The sequence below is a fragment of the Chrysemys picta genome, chromosome 22 (assembly GCF_011386835.1).
Source record: "Chrysemys picta bellii isolate R12L10 chromosome 22, ASM1138683v2, whole genome shotgun sequence".
Lineage (NCBI taxonomy): Eukaryota > Metazoa > Chordata > Testudines > Emydidae > Chrysemys > Chrysemys picta.
Window position 1 is genome coordinate 21,610,249 of NC_088812.1, and position 16,141 is coordinate 21,626,389.

General features: G+C 51.6%; 1 protein-coding gene across 1 annotated transcript in view; it reads right to left on the reverse strand.

The window, feature by feature from the left end:
- The window catches only part of LOC101934106 (syntaxin-binding protein 2), a 47,855-nt gene that overhangs the window by 30,812 nt on the left and 902 nt on the right, over nt 1-16,141 (reverse strand). The window lies entirely within an intron of this gene.

Below are 16,141 nucleotides of genomic sequence, written 5' to 3' on the forward strand. Positions count from 1 at the left end.
CAAAGGAGCAGCAGCCACCCCTGGGCTGGGCTTCCGGCCTGTCCCACTTGAGGACACGAGTGGACTGGGTTTGCTCTCCTTAATATCCAAGCAGGCAGCACGGCAGAGGCAGCCTCAGTGCTGGAACCACGAGCGCTCGCAGGACTGGCCTGTGGCTATAGAACTGCACCCGTCCAGGGAACAAGTTATCTTTGCAGCACAACCCACGTTTGTATCAGCAAGTCACTTCCTGCGTGGGGGCGACTCGCGGCCGGGCAGAGCGGAGATAAAGGCAACGGGGCAACTGCCTATGGCCATGGTTTCCAGAGTCGTGTGAAGCTAAAATCTAACAAGCTGCCCCCTGGCTCTGCAACCATGCCAGGCCTCTGGGGAAGGGCCCAGGAAGGGGGCAGATGGATCAGCCCCGTAAGCCCAGGCACGTCAGCATCTTGCCAATCAGCAACCGGTTGCTGCAGCACTGAGGTGGTGGGAGATTGGTCACAGAACAGACCCAGACCAACAGCAGGGGGCAGCACCACTAGGCAGAGGAGAGGGGCCAGCAGTTGCATGCTCCATGGATGCTGCTGGAGTGTCCCAGAGCTGCAACCCCCCCCCCCACACACACACACACACTCACACAAATACACACCCGGGATGGCAGGGGCCATGCTCAGTGCTCCCGTGGGATCCAGATGGACTTCCCAGAACCCTGATGCTACCTAGCAGAGCCAGAGACCGGTGGGGCCCATTCCCTTCCCTGTGTTTTCAGCTCAGCCTGAATCTCTCAGCACAAGAATGGAGAGCAGGGCGGGGGGGCGGGGAGGGGTCGCTCAGAGAATGTCTCACCCAGCCCTTGGGAAGGAGGTATAACTCATTTTTCCAGATAGGGAAACTGAGGCACGGGGTGGGGACTCACTGGAGGTCACACAACGATGCGGTGTAACCATTCTGGCTATACTCAGGCACCCACTGAGACCATTTGCTGCCCCAGCCCATGCTCCCCAAATCTCCAGGGAGCTCCCAAGAGAAGGTGCTGTTGGTGGGAAGACAGAACTCACTAACAACAACTAGCCTAGACTGAGTGATTGCTGGCCAGTCCTGCCCCTCCGAGCCAGCCAGGCCCCCACCACCCGCTAGAAGCGGATGTGCTCTCAGACACTTCCCAAGATGGGCATGGGACTGGCACAATCCTCGCCACAGCCCAGAGGGGACACATGAAAACAGGGACTTAACCACGAGCTCCAGGGTAATGACCACCCTGCCAAAAGTCTCCACCATGATGCACAGAGATCAGCTTCTACTTCCCTTTGGTCCCCATGCTCGTGGGAGAAGCCCGTGAATACACACAGACAATCATTTGCTATCCCCCAACATCCCTGTCTATAGCCACTCAGATCCCAGAGTGCACTCTCTGCATGATCAAAATGCGGCCACTTCTGGGGAGGAGAGCAGCTGCCAGCTAGCTGCACAGTATGACAGCGCAGGAAGGAGAGATTTTGGAAGAGCACACTGTTGCTGGTCTCCAGAGCGTTGCCCTGAAGCTGTCCGCTGAACGGGTTCATTCTCAGCAAGTCCCTGGAGCACCTGGCACTTGGGGCATGCCAAGTGCTGGTGCCAAGGCCAGAACACACATCATGCCACGCAGATGCTGTGTACAAAAGAGCAAAGCTGCTAATGCATTAATGGCCTTGGCACAGGGCTGGGCCAGGGGATTAGAGACCAGCCCCACTGCTCCTTCCAGCCGCCCCATCATCTGACAGGAAAACCCTGGCTCACCGCCTTTGGCTCGCCTAGGCCTGTACTTGCTGCCGAGAATCTGGTGCCTCAGCCTCACCGAAGCGTGTTCCCATCATCTAGCCTGACCTCCCTGGATCGCTCGCTGACCACTCACAGCTGGAGTGGACAACCCTGGGCTGTGACACCCGGAGGGAGGCCAAGGGGTGGCCCAGATCCCCTGGCTGGACTCATGGCCAACCTGCCCTTCCCCATACGACGGAGCCGGCACGGTGAATCCACTTTCTGCAGCCTCGGTAAGTTGCAGCGGAAGGTCAGAGTGCCAGCCCTGGAGGCTGCTATCCACTGAGCAAGTGTAGCATGGGCAATGCCCTCAGCCCACCCAGCTGCGGTGCCTCCACCCTCCCTTCAAGGGGCATCCAGGCCAAGTGCGGACTGGATCCCAACAGGGCTGCTAACCAGAGGCTGTTCCTCAGGCAGGTGCCCGTCTGAGAGCCACTGAACTGCACCCGCCAATGCAATCACCCAGGCCAGCCAAGAGCCATGGGCAGGGAAAACTCCCAGGCACTGCCACCCCCGCCTGGGTTCAGACTCCTCTCCACAGCTCTCTGCCTCCCGTCCCACCACCCTGGGCCAGCCAGGCCCCAGCTCACAGAGACCAGCATGACCAGGAGGGGCACACATCTTAAAAACACTTAGTGACCACAGAGCCGAAGTCATTTAGGAGCCTCAGCCCATGAGATTTAGGCTCCTAAATCACTTGTGGAATTTTGAAGATTTGTAACCAACATCCTGATTCGCAATCAAGAACGTTGCAGTTATGGACACTGAGTTCCTTGCCACCGACAGCATCTCCTGGATTAGACCCTGACACCCTGTCCATTCTGCATGGACACCAGAAGTCCCAGAGTACCATAGGGCCCCCCCACTCTGCCCCTCCCCCAATGCCCCACCCATGCCCCGCCTCTTCCCACCCTGCCCTTCCCCGAGGCCCGTGCCCTCCCCCAAGCCTCTCCCCCGGCCACCAAATAACTGATTGGCATGCTGCTGAACAGCTGTGGCTGGTGGGTTCTGAGCTCCCATTGTATTTTTTTGCATGGGTGCGCGAGCACTGGAGCACCCACAGCGTGGGCACCTATGCAGGAGTACGGTAGCAATCAGCCTGAATCTCCTCTCCTTGCACTGCACTGACTGTCCACCCCAGAGGTGGCTGCATTTCAGCGGGGCTGGGATGCATGGAGTCCCTGATGCACCGTGGCACCCTGGGAGATGGCAGGTGCTGCGGACAGGCGCGATTCACCGAACAAAGACCATAACCCTGCCATCCCCTAGCAGAGCACCATGCAGCACGCCGCCACGAGCCAGCACTGGAACACCAAGCAACCGAGAACGGCACGCCCAGCCCGGGGGGCTCCCGTGGCATGTGGAGATACTTGCATTGCTAACCCATTTGCCCAGAGCTGGGGGGAACCATGCTTCCAGTGCCCTGGGCACAAGCGTAGTGTCAACAAGCCAAAGTGCCGCTGCTCCTGGAGAACAGGTGGCTCTCAGAGCTGCCTGGATCCACTGCTGGGCGGCACTGAGTGAGCTGGGCGGCACCGTGATCCGGGTGTGACGGGTTGGATCACAGAAACCCCCTTGGGAGCTGCCACCAGATGTGCAAAGACTACCCCTGCTTCTGTTTTCCCTGCCAGCTCAGGACTCCAGCACCTTGTCTTGCTGAGCCAGACACTCCCGTCTGGCTCCAGACACAGATCCAGGGTCTGAATCTCCTGTCCCAAAGCTGCAAGTTTACCTGAAAACAGCTCACAGTAGTATGCTTGTCTTTAGCACTCAGATGCCCAACTCCCAATGGGGTCTAAACCCAAATAAATCCGTTTTACCCCGCATAAAGCTTATGCAGAGTAAACTCATAAATTGTTCGCCCTCTATAACACTGATAGAGAGATATGCACAGTTGTTTGCTCCCCCAGGTATTAATACATACTCTGAGTGAATTACTAAATAAAAAGTGATTTTATTAAATACAGACAGTAGGATTTAAGTGGTTCAAAGTAGTAACAGACAGAACAAAGTAAGTCACCAAGCAAAATAGAATAAAATGCGTAAATCTATGCCTAATCAAACTGAATACAGATAATCTCACCCTCAGAGATGCTTCAGTAAGTTTTTCTCAGACTGGACATCTTCCAGGCCTGGGCACAATTCTTTCCCCTGGTACAGCTCTTGTTGCAGCTCAGGTGGTAGCTAGGGGATTCTTCATGATGGCTCCTCCCTCCTCTCTGTTCTCTTCCCCCCTTTATATATCTTTTGCATAAGGCGGGAACTCTTTGTCTCTCTGGGTTTCCACCCCCCCTCACTGGAAAAGCACCAGGTTAAAGATGGATTCCAGTTCAGGTGACATGATCACATGTCACTGCAAGACTTCATTACTCACTTGCCAGCACACACATATACAGGAAGACTCACAGGTAAATACAGCCATCTGCAGACAATGGGAGTCATCAAGATTCCAAACCATCATGAATGGTCCACACTTTACACAATTACAATAGGCCCTCAGAGTTACATTTTATATTTCTAGTTTTAGATACAAGAGTGGTACATTTATACAAATCAGATGATCATACTCAGTAGATTATAAGCTTTGTAATGATACCTTACAAGTGCCAGGTGCCCTCCTCCAACTGGCCTTCTCTGATATAAACATGGAGCAGTGCAGACAGTTAAACAAAGCAAACCCCTCCACAGCACACACACAATTCTCCCCGGAGGGAGAGGATGAAAGAATGAACCTCATGAGTCAGAGGTTAGTTGTTCACTAAGCTCCATGACTGGGAGATGCTGAAATACCACAGGGATGAGAACAGGACATGCCACGTGACCCCCCTCCCTCTCCACTGTGGACTGGCCTGAGCCCCAGCAAACTCATCTCCTAGCAGATGGAATGACTGGCTCTGCACAGCCCAGCTCAAAGAATGCTCCAGGGCAATGGGAAAATGCTAAGGAGACAAAGCAGCAGGAGGAAATAGCCAATCAGAAGGAGCAACAGGGTTCGCATCAGATCCCGAACTTCCCATTCAGATCCAGCAGGCCACAAAGCAGCCCCCAGAGGGATGAACACCAGCCTGGGAGTCCAGACTCCTGGGTTCTGTTCTAGTCCCAGCTCTCTCTTAGGCATCCCCATCGCTGCCCGAGGCTGAGATGGAAATGGGACCTGCTCGTCGGTTATGGGACCAACCCCTGCACACGTGCCTAGGGAGCAAACACATGCTGGCCCCATGGCGCCCGCCGGGGGACTCTTCTGCTATCCTGTGGCCTTTACAAACGACGACATGTGTCGGGCATGGGCGGGAGTGAAGCAGCATCACATAGCTCATGACAGGGGAATCCTCGCTATCATATCTGAGCCGGGTCATTCTGCACAGGAACCCCTCTGCCCTCACAGTGTGGGCAGGATCAGCTAAAGAGTGTCTCCTACAAGGCAGCTATTAGTAGTTTTACGGTAGCCCCCGAAGACCCACTTCAGATGGAGGGTCCAGCTGCACTAGGTGCCCTACCTACACACAATGAGACAGTGCCTCCCCAAAGAGCTCACAGGCCAAACATCCAAAGGGCGGGAGAGGAAACTAAGGCACAGAGCAAGGAAGGGGCTTGCCCAGGGTCACACGGCAGGTTGGTGGCAAAACTAGGAATAGATCCCAGGTGTCCTGAGCACCACTCGGCTGGAACACAGGGTGGACCCAGCAATTAACGCAGGCAGAGTTATCATAGGACAGTGTCTCCTCATGCTAGCACAGGCTGGCTCCAGTGAGCAGCTCTAATGGGAGGAACAATTTGCCCCTGTCCTGGTCAGGGGCTCGAGTTCGAATCGCACCTTCATAGTCTCTAAAGCAGCCGCCTTCGTCCCTTCATGGGGCCTCCAGGGAAGTCATCCAAGCAGCGTGTGCAAGACAGTCCCCCGCGCCGAGCGAGCAGGCAGGTGTCGCGCCCACGTCGTCCTGAGCGGCCACGTCAATAATGGGGGAAAAACAACATCCTGCTGCTCGAACTCCAGAGCGCCGTTCTCTCAGCTCCAGCCTTAATCACCAGGCTGGCCAGGCTCTGCGGGAAGGGAAGCCAGGGCTTGGGTCCCTTGGCAACACTCAGGAGAGCAGCTGTCCTCTGATCGTATGCATTAGCCCGCTCAATAGCCTTGCTCTGCTCCCGAAGGCGAGTTAAAGGAGCACAGGCAGCTGGCTCGTCACGCAGGTGGCACATCATTTCTAAATCCAAGAGCTGTTTACATGGGAGACTTGCTGAACTAACTGCAATGTTCTTCACCCCTCGTCCCTGGAGCTATCAGCCTCCCTGCTGCCCTTCTGTAAGCCCTGCCAAGGCACGGTCGCACTGGAGATGGGACGTGAGCATTAGGTCACAGGGCCCCTGTGAGCCCCATCGTGAGTTTCGTGATGCAGGCTCTGCCTGCCCTGCTGATCTTCTGAAGGCATCTTAACGGGAGCACTGATAGCGGGAGTACGAGCGTAACCGGCAGCTGCATTTCTCCTGCTCAGAGCAGGTCTGAGCAGCACTGTGGTGAAATGTCAGTGGCCAACCTGCACTAGCACCCCCTCCAGCGGGACATTTTCAGGAAACTGCCAGTCCAGCATGACCTAGTGGATACAGCACTTGACTAGGACTTGGGAGATCCAGGTTCTAGTCCCAGCTCCTCTGTTGGTCTGGTGGGTGACCTTGTGCATCCCCTCTCTGTGCTTCAGTTTCCCCCCCCCCATCTGTAAAATGGGGATAATGATACTGGTGTCTGATTATCATCACAGCCAGGGCCTGATCAGTGTCTAAGGCAGAGACTGAAAACCCCCCTTCTCCAGCAGGGGAGGGGACACTTTCCCTAGAAAACCTGGGGCCTGAGCCATGAATTTCTGTAGCCTTGCAGGTTGTGCTCTCACAGTGATAAAAATGTCCCATCCCAAACACCGATCCTGAGGCAGCACCATCTTCCTGAGTCTGCAGAGACAGCTCTCCACAGCTGCTCAGGGCTTTGCTACACTGCAGGTGGATTCCAGTTTTACTGCTGCTATTAGGCAGCCTGTGGGAATCAGGGAGACCATCACAGACCCCGTCAGTTTCACACCCCTGCACCCAGGGCTGTTTCCAGGGGAGGACAGATGCAGCAGAGCCCTCTGAACATTCCCTCCCAGCGGCTGTGGAGCAGGAGACTGGATCCTCAAAACGTATCAGCCGCTGATCTGCCAGGCTTCCACATAAATCCTAGCGCCCTCCCGCTTCCAGGGCAGCAGTAGGGCTTGGCTTCCCTCTAGGGCACTGTCTCCGAGCCCCACCCTCCTACTAATGATGCTATCCAGGGTTCCCATCAAAGCAGGGCCAGGGGAACGGGAGTTTACAAAGGTACCCATCCCAAACGCTAGGCAGCTTGGCGGAGAGAGACCCAGAACTGTCCCTCGTTTCTCCCTCGCTCACTAGCAGCTCAGAATGTTGCGCACAAGGGGCTGGTGGGCACTGCAATCCCCTCCCCCCTGCACCACAACAGGTATAATTGAACAATTTCCATCTCCAGTAACTAGCCCATCTAATAGCTCTCTTCCGGCTACTGGAACACAGCTGCCTTTGTCCTTTGAGCAGGCCCTTCTCAGCTCTCATTCCGACTGCAACGTACATAATGATCTCCCCAGCTTTGTCCTGGGGAGCGAGCTGGTGAACAGCCATCAGCATCAGCCCTTAGTAATACCACAGGCCAGCTCCACTCCAGAACCTCACGCGCCTTTGTTCTATTCAGGCTCTTATCCCATCCTCATCACCACAGCACTGCATGAGCTGCGACTAACAACTGTCACGTGTGGTTCGTTCTCTCCCTCCCTCCCCAGGGGAGAACTGAGTGTACCAAGGAGGGGTTTGTTTTGGTAGGGTTCTGGCTCTGTGTTTATATTGGAGAAGACCAACCGGAGGAGGGTGCCTGGCATTTGGAGCATGAGGTAGGGAGGTTTGGGATAGTCCCTAGTTCATGTGGCAGGCAGTTCCCCAGTCTGGGACCAGCCCCTGAGGAAGTTCCATCAGTGCCATTTGGTTAGCTCTCCTCTGCCAGTTTGCCAAGAGCCCCCTTGCACCTGGGTCCCAGAAAACTGCCTGTGGTGTTCCCAGAGTGGCCACACCAAGGCTAGCTGCAGACAGAGAGAACTTGCCCCCTCTTGCTCTGCAATGTGCTGCCTCTGCACACACAGCACTGGCCTCCTGCCACCGCATCACACTGGTAGCATGTCATCATCATCATCATCATCTTCCTATTATGCCTCTGGCATTTAGGGCAGTGACCAAGCTCCTTCACACTCCTGTCTGTTTCTGGCAAGTCTTTCAATGGTTCCCCAGCTGTGCCCCAGGTTTTTCAGCTCAGCTTCCACAGCTCTTTGTCATGTTGTTTTCGGGCGGCCTCGTTTTCGCTTGCCTTCAGGTGTCCATCTTATTGCTACTCTGGTGATGGAATCAGTTTCCATCCGAAGCACGTGACCGATCCATCTCCAACGCCTCCTGGCAATGATGGTGCTCAGATCCTCTTAGCTGCACTGGGTCAATAGATCTTGGTTTGAGATTGTTCTGAGCCAAAAGATATGGAGGATTTTTCTGAGGTAGGTTGTATGGAATGAAGACAATTTGGACATGTCATACTTTCTCATTCCCCAGCATTTTGCACTATAGAGCAGCTCTGATCAATCTTGAGTTTGGTTTTGGTGTTGTATTTTGACGATTTCCAGACTGTATTTAAGCTCCTGAAGGATTTCCTGGCTTTATTGATTTTGTTCCAGATGTCCTGGCTTGTTCCACCATCCTGGCTGATGGTGCTGCCCAAGTATGTGACTGCTTCTACATTGGTGAGAATATAATCCTCTATCCATACTGGTGATGGTGAGGTAATATTAAAGGTCAGGATATCTGTCTTATTGCGATTGATTTTCAGTCCAATTTGCTGGCTGAATGTGCTGCATAGAGTTGTTCTTTCTTGTATATGGAGTTGGGTATGTGATAGGAGAGCGACATCTGCAAAGTCCAGGTCTTCAAGGGATGAGAAGAGTATCCATTTAATGCCTCTTGGCATGTCTTCTGTTGTACATCGCATTACCCAGTCAATGGCAATGACACACCCCGACGTACTCCTGTTTTGACTTCAAAACTGAGATCGCTGTGATCAACACTGCATGAAAAGTTGAAATAGAAGCTTTTGATGATGATTATACAGAAAGGAATTCCATATGCCTGCAGATTGCACTCCATATGTTTATGGAAATATGCTTATGAAAATGAATATGATGCAACTAGAACATGCTTTATGCAAAAGGTCTTCTGTAAGGTATCATAACAAAGGTTATAACCTATTGACTACATTGCTCCTATTTGTATGCATGTATGATTCTTGTACCTGAAGCTAGAAATATGAAGTAAAACTCTGAGGTCCTATTGTAATTATACAAAATGTGGGCCATTAATGGTGGTTTAGAAGCTTGATGGCTCCCATTGACTAGGACAATTGATTGTAAATGGTTTATTTACCATTAAACCTTCTTGTGTACTTGTGGGCCAACCCAGGAAGAATGGAAACTAGGGGTCTTACAGTGACATGTGACCATGTCACATGCTACTGGAATCCATCTTAATCCTTGTACTTTTCTATTGATGAGGCGGGGGTGGGGACAACACTAGCGTGTCTGGCTCAACAAGGCAGGGTTCTGGACTCCCAAGCTGGCAGGGAAAACAGGCTCAGAGGTAATTTCAGCACATCAGGTGACAGTCCCAGAGGGATCTCTGTGACCCAACCCATCACAGGCTGGTCCTGTAAATGCTATCAAAAGCCTTCTTAAAGTCTATGAAATTTATGTAGAGTTGTATGCCATTGCCATTCTAAGCACTGTTCTATTATGTTTCATACAGTGAAGATCTGATCTGTACAGCCATGCCCTTTCCGAAAACCAGCTTGCTCTTTTCTGAGAACACGATCAACTGCCTCTGATATACGTTGGACTATGATCTTATACAATACTTTGCTTGGCATTGATAAAAGTGTGATACCACAACAGTTATTACAATCACTGAGAGTATGATGAGATAACTGGCTCTGTGGATATGGGGAAAGCGGTAGATGTGATATATCTTGACTTTAGAAAAGCTTTTGATATGGTCTCCCACTGTATTCTTGCCAGCAAGTTAAAGAAGTATGGATTGGATGAATGGACTATAAGATAGATAGAAAGCTGGCTAGATTGTCGGGCTCAACGGGTAGTGATCAACGGCTCGATGTCTAGTTGGCACCCGGTATCAAGCGGAGTGCCCCAGGGCTCAGTTTTGTTCAACATCTTTATTAATGATCTGGATGATGGGAAGAATTGCACCCTCAGCAAGTTCACAGATGACACTAAGTTGGTGGGAGAGGTAGATATGCTGGGGGGTAGGGATCGGGTCCAGAGTGACCTAGACAAATTTGAGGATTGAACCAAAAAAAATCTGATGAGGTTCAACAAGGACACGTGCAGAGTCCTGCACTTAGGAAGAAAGAATCCCATGCACTGCTACAGGCTGGGGACCAACTGGCTAAGCAGCAGTACTGCAGAAAAGGACCTGGGGATTACAGTGGATGAGAAGCTGGATATGAGTCAACAGTGTGTCCTTGTTGCCAAGAAGGCTAATGGCATATTGGGCTGCATTAGTAGGAGCATTGCCAGCAGATCGAGGGAAGTGATTATTCCCCTCTATTCGGCACTGGTGAGGCCACACCTGGAGTATTGCGTCCAGTTTTGGGCCCCCCACTACAGAAGGGATGTGGACAAATTGGAGAGAGTCCAGTGGAGGGCAACAAAAATGATTAGGGGGCTGGGGCACATGACTTATGAGGAGAGGCTGAGGGAACTGGGGTTATTTAGTCTGCAGAAGAGAAGAGTGAGGGGGGATTTGATAGCAGCCTTCAACTACCTGAAGGGGTGGGGGTTCCAAAGAGGATGGAGCTCGGCTGTTCTCAGTAAACAAGGAGTAATGATCTCAAGTTGCAGTGAGGGAGGTCTAGGTTGGATATTAGGAAACACTATTTCACTAGGAGGGTGGCGAAGCACTGGAATGGGTTACCTAGGGAGGTGGTGGAATCTCCATCCTTAAAGGTTTTTAAGGCCTGGCTTGACAAAGCCCTGGCTGGGATGATTTAGTTGGGAACTGGTCCTGCTTTGAGCAGGGGGTTGGACTAGATGACCTCCTGAGGTCTCTTCCAACCCTAATGTTCTATGATTCCTTTCTTTGGTATCTTCACTATAACCCCATTGGTCCACTCATCTGGCACTTTTTCCCTTTCCCAGACTGATGTAAATAGAGAGGCCAGGATAGATGCTGATAATTTAGGATTTACCTTGAACAATTCTGCATTCAAGTTATCCTTGCTGTTGAGATGAGTTCCTGTCTGCATCCTGTAAAACTTGCCCATACCGGTATTGCCCTCGCCTCTTCTTTTGTCATTCAGTGTTGCACGCATTCTATAGCAATATGCATTCCTCACCTTTTGGGGGCGAAGCCAGACTTTGAGGCACCTGCTCCCCTACTTGGTGTAAACTTTGCTTGTGCCAATCAGAAACGAACACAAACAGGTTTTGGGCCCCGTCCCCTATGACACTTCTATGATGTCATAGTTGGTACTTTATGGGCTGCCTGCCATGTGCAGGCAGGGAGAGGAGAAAGAAAAACGAATCCTGTGTATCCTGTGTACACCCGTAACCGAGCCTGATCACCTCGAAGCCTCTCTCTCAGCTCACGTGTTTCAAACAGAGTGTCTACGTTTGCCGGTCGTTATGCGTTGGTTTGTATTTGTAAGTATCAGTTATTACTAATTGCTGCATCTTTGTTTATAAATATTGTTAGTAGATATTTTAGTCATTGTGTGTTTTAAGTTTCATTAACTCTATTAGCTAATCAAACGCTGCTCCCTTACCCCTTGTAATTATCCCCAATAAAACTTTAAATTGATTCATTTTAGTTGTGTGTGTGTGTGTGTCTGCAGCTTGCATCATGACCCATACTCTCCTTGCATCCCTTACCAATATAGTCTATTGCCACGTGCAGCCTGGTAAATAACAGGCCTGCATTTTCTTTCACCCCTGCGTGCCCGTGAAAATCCACACTTGCGAGGAGCTTTCCCAATTTTTAAGGGTTTGATGGCTTGAACAGCGTCCCAATCGGTGCAATGGGGAGAGAACCTAGCTAGCTTGGAGATGGAGCATGATCAGTTTCTGAAGAGGATTGTATGATAGGGCAGCCTGCAATAGCCGGTACTGGACTCATGGAGCCAGGCGGCTCCTGCCTCTCTGATGTTCCTGTGTAATTCGCAAAGGGGGAACCTCTCTGAGGTTCTGTGAGTTTGCTCTGAGTGGCTGTCACAAAGGGGAGAAGGGGAACTGAGTGAGAGTCTGGAGATCTCTTTCCACCCAGACTCAGGGCTTGGAGGAGCCAGGTCTGGTCTGTTTGTATTGTGTCACGACGTAGGATCTGATCTGAGCTCAGATGCTGCCGGTCAGGCTCTGTCTCCAGCTCCAGGGAAAGGCAGCCTGGGACTAGCATATGGTGATTACAGCGCTACAGTCTGGGCTGAGGAGAGTTCAGGTTTCTCTGCCTGCCGCCCTGCAGAAAGGCAGTAGTATGCCATGAGGCCATGGCGTCTGGTTGCTGGGGGATTGTGGCACCTGGTGAAGCTGGGGTTGTGCTGCTGCCACCACATAGCAGGAGAAATGGGCTGTCCTCCATTTTAGATGGAGCAGGCTCCAGCCTGGCCTCTCCAGGTCCTGGTGGAAGCTCAGCCAGTTTACTCCTGGCCAGTTTATCCCCATTAGTTCTTGGGCCAACACGGTCCATCAGCTTCACTAGCTCTGCCTGTCCCTGGCATCCATTCCCTCCTCCCCCCCCAGTGTATTTTGAGAGGGATCCCCCTCAACCTGCACTGTGCTAAGCTAAACAAGCCAGGCTCCTTCAGGCTCCTCTATTCCTTTGAGCATCCTAGTAGTCCTTCTCTGCACCTGCTCCAGCTGGAATTCATCTCCCTGGAACACGGGTGACTGGAACTGGACACAGTGCTCCAGATGAGGCCTCACCAGTGCCTCGGACAAAGGCATTAGTACTTCCCTATTGCAGTGAGGTTTGATCGCGCTGGATCACTCTCTTCTCTCCCTAAGGCTGCCTTGCACTGAACTCGAAGGCTGCTTTATTCAGTCAGTCTAGAGCTAGCCTGGCATCTGACTCGCGCCGATCCTCGAACCTTCCAGCCCACAACAAAACCTGAGCTCCTGGGGTCTCCCAGCTCCAGCAGTGGCAAGTGCATCAGGCTTTGCTGCGCCTGGCCAAGTGTGCAATGCTTCGCTGTGTGGACAAGGGGAACTCCGGCACTGGTCTGCTGACATCCTGTTAAGTGAAGTCACATCGTCCTCTGCCAGCGTCTGGCTACAAATGTTCTTCCCTGTGCAGATACCCAGCCCGGGCTCCTCACTCCTGGGTCTAGCACTGCTAGGAATCCCGCAGGCTCGCTGCTTGCTAGCCACAGGACTGGATGGAACATTCGCTCCAAACTCTCCCTCCATTCCCCTCCTTCCCTTTGTGACCTGGTTCTGATAACAGCTGCTGCAAGCAAACACAGCAGTGTTCGCAAGTTATGGAATTTTCCAAAGGGAACAAACAACTGAAAAAACAAAGATATTTTCCCCAGCTCTCCAAGAACTGCCGCGCCTTCCCCAACAGAGAGAATGTAAAGTTACAGTCCATTCTTGTTATTCAGGAACCTAAGCTATGTGGATTACTTTGTCTGCTGCTTACTCGTTTTTCTCCATCTGAATTCTGCCTCTTAGCAGCCGACTGTCACTGATATACTTAATGTTAATGCTTCTGACTAAGCCCTTCTTTCTTCTACAGCAAAGTAGTTAGAGCAAAACCAAGAAGGACATAACAGCTAACTGCAAGTAATCCCCTTTCAGACAGCCTGGATTTTAAGGTTCTACGTACAACAGGTTAACAGAAGTTATAAGCATGTTAGACGTGAGTAGCATGTGTCAGATGGCTAAGCGCCCCAGTGAAAGGTGTTACCCATCCAGTAGACTCTGTAACTGGTTACCCATTCATTCAAATATCTTATTTATAACCCTTTCAAAATGGAGTCCTAAAACAAAGTGTGACCCATTTCTCCTTAACCGGTTACAAACAAGAAGCAAATTGCACCATGCTTAATTGTTACATTGCACGAGATCAACATTACAGAGACCCTACAGTTGAAGCCCATACAGCATCCCATAATTTACTCTTTGCTTATTTCAACCGATCGGGGGGAGGAGGGGGGGAAAGAGGTCAGTAAATGCTCTGTGTGATATTTTGGGAAGATCAAATTTTAGGCCTGGTTTATCCTTGGGATTCAGCCGTTGGTGACTAGCAGCGGGTGCAAAGACCAAGTGTAGGCTGTGTGGTCAAGGGGAGAAAGCACAGGATGCGATTCAGGAAACACAGGTTCTATTCCTGTCTCTGTCACTAGCCTGCTGGGTGACCCAGGGCAGGTCACATCCCCTTTCTGTGCCTCAGTTTCCCCATCAGTAACAGGCAGACAATGATACTGACCTCCTCTGCAAAGAGCTTTGCACTCTACTCACGAAAAGCACTAGATGAGAGCTAGGGATCATGGGTACTGTAGTGCCTGGGGACCAGCCAAGAACTGGTGCTGTGCTAGGCACTGTACAGACAGAGGAGCAGCCAGGCCCTGCTCCAGAGAGCTGACAGTCTAAGGAGACAAGACAGCTGGTGAAGGGAAAAGGGTGTAACAGACAAAAATAGCCAAGAAAATTTGCATGGGAGCAAACTGTGCTATACCTGCGTTTCAAGCAGTGCAAATCACAGCTTTCCTCCTCATTTGTGGGATTGATACCAGGACCACCACACTGGCTCCTGGTTGCTGAACTGAATCCCAAACACAGACAAGGCCTTAGTGGCATGACACCTCTCTACATCAACGCAGGGCACCTAATCTCAGCTGCTCAGTATTCCGTCTCTATTGAGACGCAAGGAGAGGCCTCTGGATTTGATGTCAGTGATAAAGCACGCAAGACGGCAATGTTCTGCCTTCAAGCATTCCCCAGATGGCTGTTTAACTGGAGCATCAGGCGCTGATCTTACTGGATCTTTCCAGAGGAAAGACAAGGCGACCGCAGTGCAAAGCCTTTGGAAAGAGGCCTGCACAGCTATGTCAGAATCCGCTCTCTGGAAGAGACCTGGCAGTGGAGCTCCCTTGCCTGGTATACCTACTATATGCATTGCAGTAGTACCTAACCCAGGAGCCCCAGAGCTGGCTCAGGCCCCCACTGTGCTAGACGCTGGATACACAGAACAAAAGAGACAGTCCCTGCCTCACACAGCTTCCAATATCTCACAAATCCTAACTTCACCTGGTGGTTTCTCTGCCTAGCCTGCCCAGCATAGCTCTAATCTCTATCCACCTCCCTCACAGGGGTGTCAGATGAACGAATGAGTTGTCCAGGCATCTGTTGTATGACTGACTATGGGATCAGTGCTAGCCTATAACTTCTTGCCAGTTTCTCCTCTTCCCCCCCATGTGGTGCTTAAACTGGGTCAAAACCTGAAAAATCACCAGATGTCTCCCTCTACCTGTGTCTTGAGCCCTGGGGAGCTTCCCCAGTCCAAACCCAAGCAGGACACGGTTTGCAGGGGAGCTTAAGGAGATGGCATAAGGAGGACATATCCTTATCCCTCCTGTATCCTGGATGTTACATCAATGGGAAACCACTCCTGGATGACCAATCATGGACAGGCACTAGAAAGTGGTGGTGAAAGCAACAACCACCAGCACTTGTAAAGTGCCCTGCATGTCGAATACGCTATACAGACTGAAGCAGCAGGGGATTAAATCTCCACCACCACCCGAAAGGGTAATGGTCACCTCCTCTTCAGCGATGGGGAAATTGGCACAGAGTTTAGTGGCTGCCTGTGTGCGGCCTTGAGCAATACACAACTCAGAGCCCACGGCTCGCTTGCCTAATCTCTTGGCCTGGTGCGACTGAGACTTTAATAATAATTATAAACGTTGCTATATTTCTTTATGAACTATGTAAAATGCAGCCACTTCTGGGGCTCAGCACAACGACCTCCACACAGAACACCAGGACAAAACCTCACAAAGCGCAGCAGGACATTTAACATCCACACAGAGCAGACAGGATTGAGGCAGCTGCAAGAGAAAAAGGATGGCCCAGGGGTGAGGATTTGAGAGTGAGAGCTTTGGATCTGAGACACCATGGATTCAATTCTCTGCTCTGCCACAATTCTCTGCTCCCTGTGTGACCCTGGGCAAGTTGCTGAGTCTCTCTGTGCCTCAACTGCCCCTCTGCACAAAGGGGATAATAGCCAG